Genomic DNA, 12,838 nt, shown 5'->3' with positions numbered 1-12,838 from the left:
AAAAAAATTAAGAATTATTTCCATAAATTATTCTGAATACTTACTGTGTGCCAGGTACTGTTTTAAGTGCTATATTTGAATGGTGTTTTACTAAGCTCTCAAGATAAGTCCCAAGTGATGATTAAATGAAACATCACTAATACATGCCAAACAACTATTTTAAGCACATTCGAAATATCATTACCTCATATATCACATAACAACTCTATCAGGTAGGAACTACTGTTATCACCAAATGAAGAACTAAGGCATAGAAAGATAAGTAAGGTGCTGAAAAGGGGTCACTAGACCTGTATGGAAGAATGTTTTTTAAACGGGACATTGGCCTTAAGCACTTAGAAATCTAAGATAAGCATTTTAAAGTTATTCCAAACAGGGCTACATGAATGGCCAGAGTGGTGTGGACAGCTCTGGCCAAAAGATACATAATCATAGATCAAAAAACAATTACCACTTTCACTGTGTAAGATATTTTAACAGCTATTTTGTTCTGTTATTAAAGTGAATACAGAACTGACTTATATCAGTGGTTTCATTTTTCATACTTAATTACACAGTTACCCTTATAAAGCACTAAAGAAAATATGGGGGAGTCAAGATGGCAGACTAGGAGGGCGTGGAATTCACATCTTCGCACAACTAGGGCACCTACCAGGCACCGGTGGGGGACCATGGATGCCTAAGGGGACAGGAGGACCCCTCAGCAACCGAGTATGACATGGGACGTGGGGAGAGTGAGTGGGGAGGAGAAGTGGAGGTGGGACTGGACTGGTGCCCCTGAGGGGCAGCTGGGGGAGAGGAAGGGATCCCACACCTGGAGGGGGAAATTGGGGGACCACTGGGAGGGCAGAGGATCAAAAGGGAGGGTGGCTAGGTTTCCCCTACCCTCTTGGGCCCCAGAGCCTGATGAGATCCCGGACCTGATCCTCTGCCCACCTAAGCCCCCTCCAGCTGCATGGGTCCTGAGGGAGTGGGAGGGAGGAAAGGGGGAGCAAAAGTAAAGGCCAGACCTCTGGGACCTGCACCCCTGAGGGGCAGCTGGGGCAGGGGAGGAGTTCCTACACTCAGTGGGACCAACCCACGGTTAGGGGTCCAGCAACAACTGCAGAGACTCTGGGGGAGACCATGGGGGAGGGCGTAGAGGAACAGAAAGGAACACAGCCAGCACTTTCCCTGCCCACTTAGGCACCGGGGAGCCTGTTGGGCTCCCAGGCCTAATCCTCTGCCCTGGGAGCCTCCCTCCTACCAGGTGGAGCCCAAGCCCTGCCCCTACACCCCCACCCAGGGCCCCACCTCTACACTCAGAGACCCCTTCTGAGACCCCCTCCAAACACCCTGGGCCTAAACCCCACATACACACCCTCACCCATGGCCCTACCTCCAAACTCCCGAAATCCACACTCCAGAGAACCCCTTTGGATGTGCTGCCTCTCCCATTCCTTGTAGGTCCTAGGCAGAGGCCGTGCCCCACACTTGAATGTTGCCCAGCCTAGGCCCCACACCCAAGGCCTTTTCTGGCTGTGTGGGTCCTGAGCCTAGGCCCCGCCCCACACTCAAATGGTACCACCCTGGCTAGGCCCCGCCCAACCCTAAACCCTGCCCCTGCCTAAGCTCCACCCCCCCACCTAAACTCCACCCAAATAGCCAAGGCCTTTTTTTTTTTTTTTTCCTTTTCTCTTCTTTTAGGTCAGGGTGCTGTTTTACCTTCTTCTTGTTAATTCATTAATATAATTATTTTTTCTAATAAACCTTTTATTTTTCTAATTTTATTTTATTCTCTATACTTTGTTATTGTTCTGCTCCTTTCGGGTTGTTCCCCCCCACCACTTTTTTTCTTTTTTATGGTGTGGTTTTGTTTTCCCTTGTTGCAGTTGCAGTTGTTTCAATTATATTTTTATTTTTCCTAATACATTTTTTAATGTTCTAATTTTATTTTTATTCTTTGTTATTGTACTGCTCCTTTTATTCTTTTTTATTCTTTTTTTTTAATGATGCCATGCAGCTTGTGGGTTCTTGGTTCCCAGGCCGGAGGTCAGGCCCGAGCTCCTATGGTGGGAGCACCAAGTCCAAACCGCTGGACTAACAAAGAACCTCAGATGCCAGGAAATATTAATTGAGGTGAGGCCTCCTGGAGGTCCTCATCTCAGCACCAAGCTCTGGCTCTACCTAACTTCCTGCAAACTCAATTGCAGGAAGCCTCAGGCCAAACAACCAGTAAGACAGGAATACAGTCCCTCCCATCAAAAATAAAAAAAATGAAATGACAAAAAAATACGTTACAGACGAATGAGCAAGGTAAAAACCTACAAGACCAAATAAATGAAGACAAAATATGCAACCTACCTGAAAAGGAATTCAGAGTAATGACAGTAAAGATGATCTAAAATCTCAGAAACAGAATGGAGAAAAAAACAAGAAACATTTAACAAGGATCTAAAGGAACTAAAGAGCAAACAAACAGTGATGAACAATGTAATAACTGATATTAAAAATACTATAGAAGGAATCAATAGCAGAATAACTGAGGCAGAAGAACGTATAAATGAGCTGGAAGATAAAATGGTGAAAACAACTGCCAGGGAGCAGAATAAAGAAAAAAAAAATGAAAAGAACTGAGAACAGTCTCAGAGACCTCTGGGACAACATTAAACGCACCAACATTCGAATTATAGTGGTCCCAGAAGAAGAAGAGAAAAAGAAAGGGTCTGAGAAAATATTTGAAGAGATTATAGTCAAAAACTTCCCTAACAAGGGAAAGGAAATAGTCAATCAAGTCCAGGAAGCGCAAAGCGTCCCATACAGGACAAACCCAAAGAGAAACACACCAAGACACATAATAATCAAACTATCAAAAATTAAATACAAAGAAAAATATTAAAAGCAGCAATGGAAAAGCAACAAATAAAACACAAGGGAATACCCATAAGGTTAACAGCTGATCTTCCAGCAGAAACTCTGCAAGCCAGAAGCGAATGGCAGAACATATCTAAAGTGATGAAAGGGAAAAACCTACAACCAAGATGACTCTACCCAGCAAGGATCTCATTCAGATTTGAAGAAGAAATCAAAATCTTTACAGAAAAGAAAAAGCTATGAGAATTCAGCACCAGCAAACCAGCTTTACAACAAATGCTAAAGGAACTTCTCTAAATGGGAGAAACAAAAGAAGAAAAACACCCACAAAAACAAACCCAAATCAATTAAGAAAATTGTAATAGCAACATACATATCAATAATTACCATAAATGTAAATGGATTAAATGTTTCAACCAAAAGACACAGACTGGCTGAATGGATACAAAAACAAGACCCATATATATGTTGTCTACAAGAGACCCACTTCAGACCTAGGGACACATACAGACTGAAAGTGAGGGAATGGAAAAAGATATTCCATGCAAATGGAAATCAAAAGAAAGCTGGAATAGCAATTCTCATATGAGACAAAAGAGACTTTAAAACAAAGACAAGAGACAAAGAAGGACACTACATAATGATCAAGGGATCAACCCAAGTAAAAGATATAACAATTGTAAATATTTATGCACCCAACAAAGGAGCACCTCAATACATAAAGCAAATACTAACAGCCATAAAAGGGGAAATCGACAGTAATACATTCATAGTAGGGGACTTTAACACCCCACTTTCACCAATGGACAGATCATCCAAAATGAAAATAAATAAGGAAATGCAAGCTTTAAATGATACATTAAACAAGATGAACTTAATTGATATTTATAGGACATTCCATTCAAAAACAAGAGAATAAACATTCTTCTCAGGTGCTCATGGAACATTCTCCAGGATAGATCATATCTTGGGTCACAAATCGAGCCTTGGTAAATTTAAGAACATTCAAATTGTATCAAGTATCTTTTCCAACCACAACGCTATGAGACTAAATATCAATTGCAGGAAAAAAAGTGCAAAAAATACAGACACATGGATGCTAAACAATGCACTACTAAATAACCAAGATATCACTGAAGAAATCAAAGAGGAAATAAAAAAATACCTAGAAACAAATGACAATGAAAACATGATGACACAAAACCTATGGGATACAGCAAAATCAGTTCTAAGAGGGAAGTTTCTATCAATATAATCCTACCTTAAGAAACAAGAAACATCTCAGATAAACAACCTACATGTAAATGAATGAAATTAGAACACTCCCTAAAACCATACACAATGGGCTTCCCTAGTGGCGCAGTGGTTGAGAGTCTGCCTGACGATGCAGGGGACACAGGTTCGTGTCCCAGTCCGGGAAGATGCCACATGCTACGGAGCAGCTGGGCCTGTGTGCCATGGCTGCTGAGTCTGCGTGTCTGGAGCCTGTGCTCTGCAACGGGAGAGGCCACAACAGTGAGAGGCCCGCACACCGCAAAAAAAAAAAAAAAAAAAAAAACCATACACAAAAATAAACTCAAAATGGATTAAAAACCTAAATGTAAGGCCAGACACCATCAAACTCTTAGAGGAAAACATGGGCAGAACACTCTGTGACACAAATCACAGCAAGATCTCTTTTGACTCACCTCCTAGAGAAATGGAAGTAAAACCAAAAATAAACAAATGGGGCCTAATGAAACTTAAAAGCTTTTGCATAGCAAAGGAAACCATAAACAAGACAAAAAGACAACCCTCAGAATGGGAGAAAATATTTGCAAATGAAGCAACTGACAAAGGATTAATCTCCAAAACATACAAACAACTCATGCAGCTCAATATCAAAAAAACAAGCAACCCAGTCCAAAAATAGGCAGAAGAGCTAAACAGACATTTCTCCAAAGAAGATATACAGACTGCCAACAAACACATGAAAGAATGCTCAACATCACTAATCATTAGAGAAATGCAAATCAAAACCACAAGGAGGTATCACATCACACTGGTCAGAACGGCCATCATCAAAAAATCTACAAACAATAAATGCTGGAGAGGGTGTGCAGAAAAGGGAATCCTCTTGTACTGTTGGTGGGAATGTAAATTGATACAGCCACTACGGAGAACAGTATGGAGGTTCCTAAAAAACTAAAAATAGAACTACCATATGACCCAGCAATCCCACTACTGGGTATATACCCTGAGAAAACCGTAATTCAAAGAGAGTCATGTACCAAAATGTTCATTGCAGCTCTATTTACAATAGTCAGGATATGGAAGCAACTTAAGTGTCCATCAACAGATGAATGGATACAGAAGATGTGGCGCCTATATATATATACATGGAATATTACTCCACCATAAAAAGGAACGAAATTGAGTTATTTGTAGTGAGGTGGATGGACCTAGAATCCGTCACGCAGAGTGAAGCAAGTCAGAAAGAGAAAAACAAATACCATACGCTAACACATATATATGGAATTTTCAAAAGCTGTACTGATGAACCTAGTGGCAGGGCAGGAATAAAGACGTAGACATAGAGAACGGATTTGAGGGCACAGGGGAGGGGGAAGGCGATGCTGGGATGAAGTGAAAGAGTAGCACTGACATATATATACACTACCAAACGTAAAGTGATGGCTAGTAGGAAGCTGCTGCATAGCACAAGGAGGTCAGCTTGGTGTTTTGTGACGACCTAGAGGGGTGGGATAGGGAGGGTGGGAGGGAGGCTCAAGAGGGAGGGGATATGGGGATATATGTATACATATAGATGATTCACTTTGTTGTACAGCAGAAACTAACACAACATTGTAAAGCATTTATACTCCAATAAACATGTGAAAAAAAAAGAAAATATGGGGCAATCTAAATAAATTATGTAAATTACAGGTTGTACAGGGATTTGGAGAAAACAATGGCAGTGGTACACAATCCCTGTCTTTCAGACAATTCTGCTCTTGGTATCGGTAGGCAGGAGTGTTAGGTATGTGAAAACATGATGGAAGAACACATGCCAGCATGTAAAGGAGGCCAGGATTCATCCCTGTGAATGGAGCTGTTCAGAGACATTACTATACATTCACATGAGGCATATTCAGGAAAAGGGAGATTGCTTTGACCAAAACAGAGTTAGTAAACCAGAAGCAAACTGCAACTGATCCTAACAAAGTGAACAGTAATGGTGGAAATATCAGCAGAGGCTAAATTATGAGGAGCTTTGAATATTAACTTTAGACTTGCTTATATAGTTACAAATGCTCATGATATATGTCATTTTTTTCTTTCAACTTTGCATATAAAAGTGATACAAGCTCCTAATGAAAATTTCAATCAGTAATTAAATGTATAAATTTTTAGAAATCTATTTACATTTATTTCTAAGAGGTAACTGTTTTAATAAAATAGGGCATAGCCTTCCAAACTTTGTCTGTACATACACATGTACATATGTAAATATATACTTATTTTCTCAACTAAATTGTGTATCTACTCTAAAATCCCTCATAGCTTGCTTTCTTATTTGACAATCCATCTTGGGGATTTTTCTATGTTAAGCCAGATAGATTTATCTCTTTTAATAGTTACATAGTATTCTACTTTGCAGATATAGCATTATTGATTCAACCAAGCCCCTGTTGATTGGCATTTGAGTTCACTGATGATTTTGAATAGACAACAAAAACTTTAAAGAAAAGAAACTGTTTAAATATAACCATTAAAATATCTCACATACTTTGATCTTTGATCTTTGTTCTTTGATCTAGAATAAAACATCCTATTGCACAGATGAGCTGTCCACTCTGAACATCCATACAGACTTGTATAGAATAACATTAAAAATTTAAAGCAATGTGCCAGAAGATGATTTACAGAAGGAATCTTTAACTTTTTTCTAATCATAGATTTCCTCTAAAAATCAGATCAAAATCTGATTGTAGTATTTTGCATTCAACTTCAGGGGCTGAACCTTTGAAATTTATAAGTGGAGAACATCATGTATTATAGAGAGCCAGGACTGCAGATAGTGAAAATAGCTGATTATTGCAAGTGCTTAATTATGGTAGCAACAATTAGAATAAGGGGGAAAAGACTGATGAGATATCAAGGAAAACTATCAATACAGCTTGATAACTAATTGCACAAGAGGAGTAAAGGGGAGTGTATACTCAAAAGTGGTTTCAAGGTTCTGATTTGGGGTGAAATAATGATGGTTTTAATTGTCACTTGACAACTTTTTCACATCAGAAAGAAGATAGAAAGAAAGACAGAAAGACAGGAAAAGGAAGGAAGGGTGGGAGGAAGGGAGGGAGGGAGGGAAGGAGGAAGGAAGGGAGGGAGGAGAAAGGGAAAGAAAGAAAGAAAGAAAGAAAGAAAGAAAGAAAGAAAGAAAGAAAGAAAGAAAGAAAGAAAGAAAGAAAGAAAGAAAGAAAGAAAGAAAGGAAGGAAGGAAGGAAGGAGGGAGGGAGGGAGGGAGGGAGGGAGGGAGGGAGGGAGGAAGAAAAGAAAAGAAAAGAAAAGAATACCTCTAATGTCACTTGGTCAAGAAAAGTGGGAAAGGTAGTTACATGATTAAGGCAAATTCATATTAAAAGAACCAGGACCCTACAAGAATCTGATACAAAGGGGTAATACTACTACACTGAACGGAAAGACTTTCCTTCCAAGGAGACACTTTTATTTACCTAAAATATCAAGATGCAATAGAATCCTCTTCTAGCAAGTACTGTGAACCATTAGGCTTCAGGGAAGTCAAAGACAGACAGTCCTACAAACAAAACCTGCATTCTTCGAAGGAAGTGTAAATTGAGACAAGCTGAAAAGAAACCATTTCACTGAATTCAGGGTATCAATAATTCACAGGTAATGATCAATAACTGGCCACCCTAGTTGATCTGTAAATCAAAGCTGTACCACACAGCACTCCATTGCTCTTCATCAGCATTTTTATACATTATAACGCAACTTTTACTCTGTGCTTTCAATAATCAAATCTGCTGATATGAGATCTGATTGCAGTTTCTAAGAACAGAAACCCATGGTGGTTCTAAATTATTAAATGCAATTTTAAAATGCAAAATGTTCATTTTTCTTCATCCAAAAAAACCCTTATATACCGTGTTGATAGCAAAATGGATGGTATTAAAGTTACAAACTAATGATTAAAATCACAAAAGCAGATAGAATGGACCTGATTCTGGTTGTTATGAGGAGAATGTTAAGGAGATGGGGCATGGAGGGCTTTAGAGTTTATGGCTCATCACCATTTGTTGGAAACAAGCAATCAATAGGATATATGACTCTGACAAAGATGGGAAACATTTTGAGCCATTATTTTCACCCTCTCTCACAGATGAACGGGATATGAGCAAAGAAGTGTGGGCTTGTATATTTTCCAATGACTTACAAATTTAATAAAAAAGAAAGAAAATCCATTGATCCTTTTTATGGGTCCTAAAGTATGGATGTTCATAGATAGAATTGTAAGAAATAAAGCATCACATCTTTACTCACTACTTTAATTGCATGCTTTTAATAGCACATTTGTTTGAATCAATTTTTAGACTGCTATTCCTTTTAGTAGTATTTCCCTCCCTCACTAGCAAGATTCACTAAGGAAAAATATTAACTATTTCTCAAGTACGTGCTATACTATAGTATGAAAAGTCTCCAAAGGTGTTTTGGGGGGTAGAAATTGGTTTAAACCCAGCATGTCTTATCCTATCCAATTTGCTCTTCCTTACCTCCCACTAACTCATAAAGTCAGCAATGAGGTAATAAGAGCTGCACCCAGAAAGCTTTCTCCCAAAACTGCCATTAGGCTACCTAGTAGAGCAGGTCATATGGTAACATGTCCTCACATCTTTTGGAGACAACTATTAAAATACCCTAAGAACAAAAGAAATAGGCTTGTGTTTTGAGAGCAATCTTTTGTTTGAGATTAAATTACAGAACCCACCCAGTAAAGGCAATTTCAGTGTAAGCAAACTTAAGTTTGGTGACCTTTTCCAGGTGTCTGAGGTACCACAGGGCACTTCTGATAGCTGGGGCAGGGGGCAGGGGCAGGTCAATGTAATACTGTGATGCTAGGGAACTGTCCACAATACCGCCCTTTCTTCTGACACCATCTAAAGAGTCTGGGCATTTCCCTAATCACCCTCACTTTTGACACAAATTACAAGTTCAGAGATCCCCAAGACCACCCGCAAGTTCGATAATTTTCTAGAAAAACTGACAAATATCACTGAAAGCTATTATACTCATGGTTATAGCCTATTACAATGAAAGAATACCAATTAAAATCAGACAAAGGAAAAAATGCAATTGGTAGAGTTTAGAAGGTCTCCAAACACGGATGCTGTCCTTTCCTGGTGAAGTCATGAACAGTGTTAACTCCTCTCATCAATGACGTGTGCTAACAGACATGAAGAATGTGCATTCAGGAAAGCTCACCTAAGATTTGGTTTCTAGAGTTTTAACTGGAGCTTAATCACAGACCCAGTTGACTGTCTCCTGGAGGAGTTGGTCGGGGTTATTCTATAAAGGACATTATTAAGAAACTGACAAAATTGAAAGATGCACTGTAGATTAAAGGATTATATTCATGTAAATTTATAAAGTTGATAACTGTACTATGATGTGAAAATGTAAGAGGATATCCCTATTCTTAGGAAACACACACTGACATATTTAGGGATAAAGGGTCAAACTATTATACATATGTAACTTACCCTAAAATAGCTCAAAATATTATGTGCATATGTATATATATAATTACTTACATATATATTGTGTGTGTTTATATAGACACACATATATACATATATGTGTGTATATATGTGGTGTGTGTATGTATGCGGTGTATATGTGTGTGTGTATATATATACACAAAGACATATATATGTTATAACATGTTAAAATATATATGTGAGAGAGAGAAAGATGGAGAAAAACAGGAGGAGAGAGAGAGGGAGATAAAGAACAGATGGCAAAGCAAATTGGCTAGAGTGTTAAGACAGGTAAAGCTGGGTAGTCTGTGTAAATGATTCTTCTTCATACTATTTTTATTATTGCAAATTTTGTAAATTTGAAACTACTTTGAAATAGTAAAAAATAGTGAAAAAAACCCATCTAAAACTGAACAGAAAACACTGCTCCACTTCCAATCCTGTTTCAAGATGAGCCTACAAAACATTCTTGTATGAGTGAGGCTTTCAGTTGCAGGTAATGCTGAAAACTCAAAGCAGCTCACACACTAAATGGAAATAATAGAGAACAGGAGCAATGTCAGGCACTTTGAATCTATGGATTCCAACTATGTCACACAACTCCATCTCTGTCTTTCTTAAATCCATTTTCCTCTTTGTTATCTTCACCCTTTCAGATACTCGAAATCCTTGTGGTAATAAAGGTGTTCCCCAATGACTCTTAGATTCAAGTGATTCTTACAGCTAGTGACTGCAGCAAAAAGATTCAACATATTTCCTAATGATTCCATAAGAAATAAAAATTAAAACGAATTCTCTAGGTTTTCAATGGTTTTGCACATATTAAACACTGAGGATTAAGCACCCTGGACAGTGTGTGGTACTCTGATTAGCCAGGTCTGAGTCACATGACCACCTGTGAGCCATGGGGGTTGGGGACTGTGGGTGTCAAGCATGCAGAAACCACCTGATTGACAGATGGAAGAGTGGTTTCCAAAAGAAAATAAGGAGTTCTGTTACTATACAAGAATAGGCAAACAATAAAATAAGAAAATCCCCATGACCACCATTCAATGAACTTTACTATACTATCACACTTCATGTTCCCCTACCTCTTAACACCTTTCCTCACAGCAGCGTCTTTTGTTGAATCTGAGAAAGAGGCTTTGTATTACAAAGGCTGCCCACAGCGAGCGCTCAGGGTCTACTTACACATTCAGTAAAGACCCACTCTGTGAACACAGTAGGCTCGGGGTCTCAGCAGGAGCTGAGGAGTAGGCCAGCCATTAACTCCACAGGCAGAAGCACTTGAACAGTTCTTCCCAGTGAAATTTATGACATTCACGAATCCACAAGCACTCTGAGATTTTTCCTCTTACATGGGCAATCTATAAAACCAAAGCTTCTGGATGAGACCTGCAGGTAGTTTATTTCAACTGAAAGTTGTATTCGTTTTAACATGTATTAAATTTATCACACAATGAATGCATAATAGATGCATATTTAATGAGCATTCAAAATATATTTAAACTATCAAATATTCATGAATAAATATCCATACACTACCAGAAAAACAGAATACATTTGCCAAGAGAGTTGATATCCTTTATTTGGGGGACTGAGATATTCATCTCAATACTATAAGGATATAAACTGATTTAAACAAAAGCAACTTTTTGAACTTAATGTTATCAATGAAAAAAAATGTTGCCTTCCATATCAGTAAACAAAGGATGTTGCAGCCTCAAGTCATTACATTACAGCAGCCTGAGGGTGAGCCCTGAGAGAACTCAGGATAGAAACAGGATGCCTGCCATCTACCAGTCAACTGCTACAGCCATCCCCTGAAGGTGCATCCTGAGGACACTGAGGATGAGAAAGCACAGGACTGGCCCCAGATAGCTGAGATGCATATCAAAGGAATAATCTCAGTGAACCCTGGCATTTGCATGTTCCCATAAGAAAAGCACTAAATTCCTTAACTTGAGATACCTGGTTTTCTTTAATTAACAGTAATCTTTTCACATTCAAACTGCCTGGTCTTTGTTGCAAAGTCCTGTATATCCTGGCTTCTCCCTTACCTGTTCTGAGCGATCTCTCAGAGCTATCTGAGATGCTGTGTCCCCAGCTTAAGTCCTCAGTTTTGTCCACCAAATAAAACAGAATTCTCAACTTTTAGGCTGCGTATTTTTTTTCAGTTGACAATGTTAACATGACACTTTTGTCAGATAAAAAATGATTTAAAAACAACCCTTGTAGAGTCTATTATTTGCTGGCAGCAAAGCCAAAGACTTGGTTCTCAGCTAACTAGTAAAATAATTTTCCAAAGGAGAAACTAGTAAAATAGCTTTCTAAATGAAGAAGCACCAACTCTAACCTGCGGTGCAATAATGTGTTTCTTCTTTCCACAAGAGAGCACTTAAAATGAAATCTCTACCTAAATACCAGTCATATGATAACAGTCACTGGCTTTATAAAAGTAATTGTCCAAATACAAGATAATTTTTTAGGTCACTATCCATCCAGAACCAGGGAAACGAAATTATTCCTATCTCCAATTAAAATATTTTTTGTCTCAAACATTTCATATGAAAGTACACAAAACAACAGGGTATAAGTGGTAAAAAGATAAATAAATAAAAATAAAAAATTTGTGGTTGAAAAAAAGGCAAATTTTCCCACATCACAATTAGAGCCATTTTTATTTTTCCTCCGTCTGTAACTACAAAATTAAAGTATATATTCCTGCTTTCATTTTCTCCATTTTAGCTAAGCTCTGGGGCAGTAAACAGGAATATGTGTGGAACTGGGGAAGTATGGAAAAAAAAGACCAATCTTTGATATTTTTCTAGCCAGTTCCCATATCCCATATCCTGAAATTAATATTTCACCTGCTGCTCTGTTCTACATCTGCAAGACTTCAGAAAGATGCTCACTGATAACTTCTAGAATGGAGATACAGGGTGAAAAGAGAAGGATAGAAAACGTCTGACAGCTGTGATTTGCTACAAATGGAATGGTGGCTCATCCAGAAGAGATTAAATAATTTCAATTCAATAAATACGTATTTTACTAGACCTATCACTTATATGCTATGTTCAAAGTCCCCTTGTAGCTAAACAATGCATTTGCTCAGGCAAAGGATACCAAGCTACTCTGTAACCTGGTTTACTTATTTCATGGTTCGAGTCATAATCTAAAATTATTTCGATTACATAAATATATGTTTGTATCTTCCACACAAG

This window comes from Pseudorca crassidens, chromosome 10, assembly GCF_039906515.1.
Source record: "Pseudorca crassidens isolate mPseCra1 chromosome 10, mPseCra1.hap1, whole genome shotgun sequence".
NCBI lineage: Eukaryota > Metazoa > Chordata > Mammalia > Artiodactyla > Delphinidae > Pseudorca > Pseudorca crassidens.
This window is presented reverse-complemented; position numbering follows the sequence as displayed.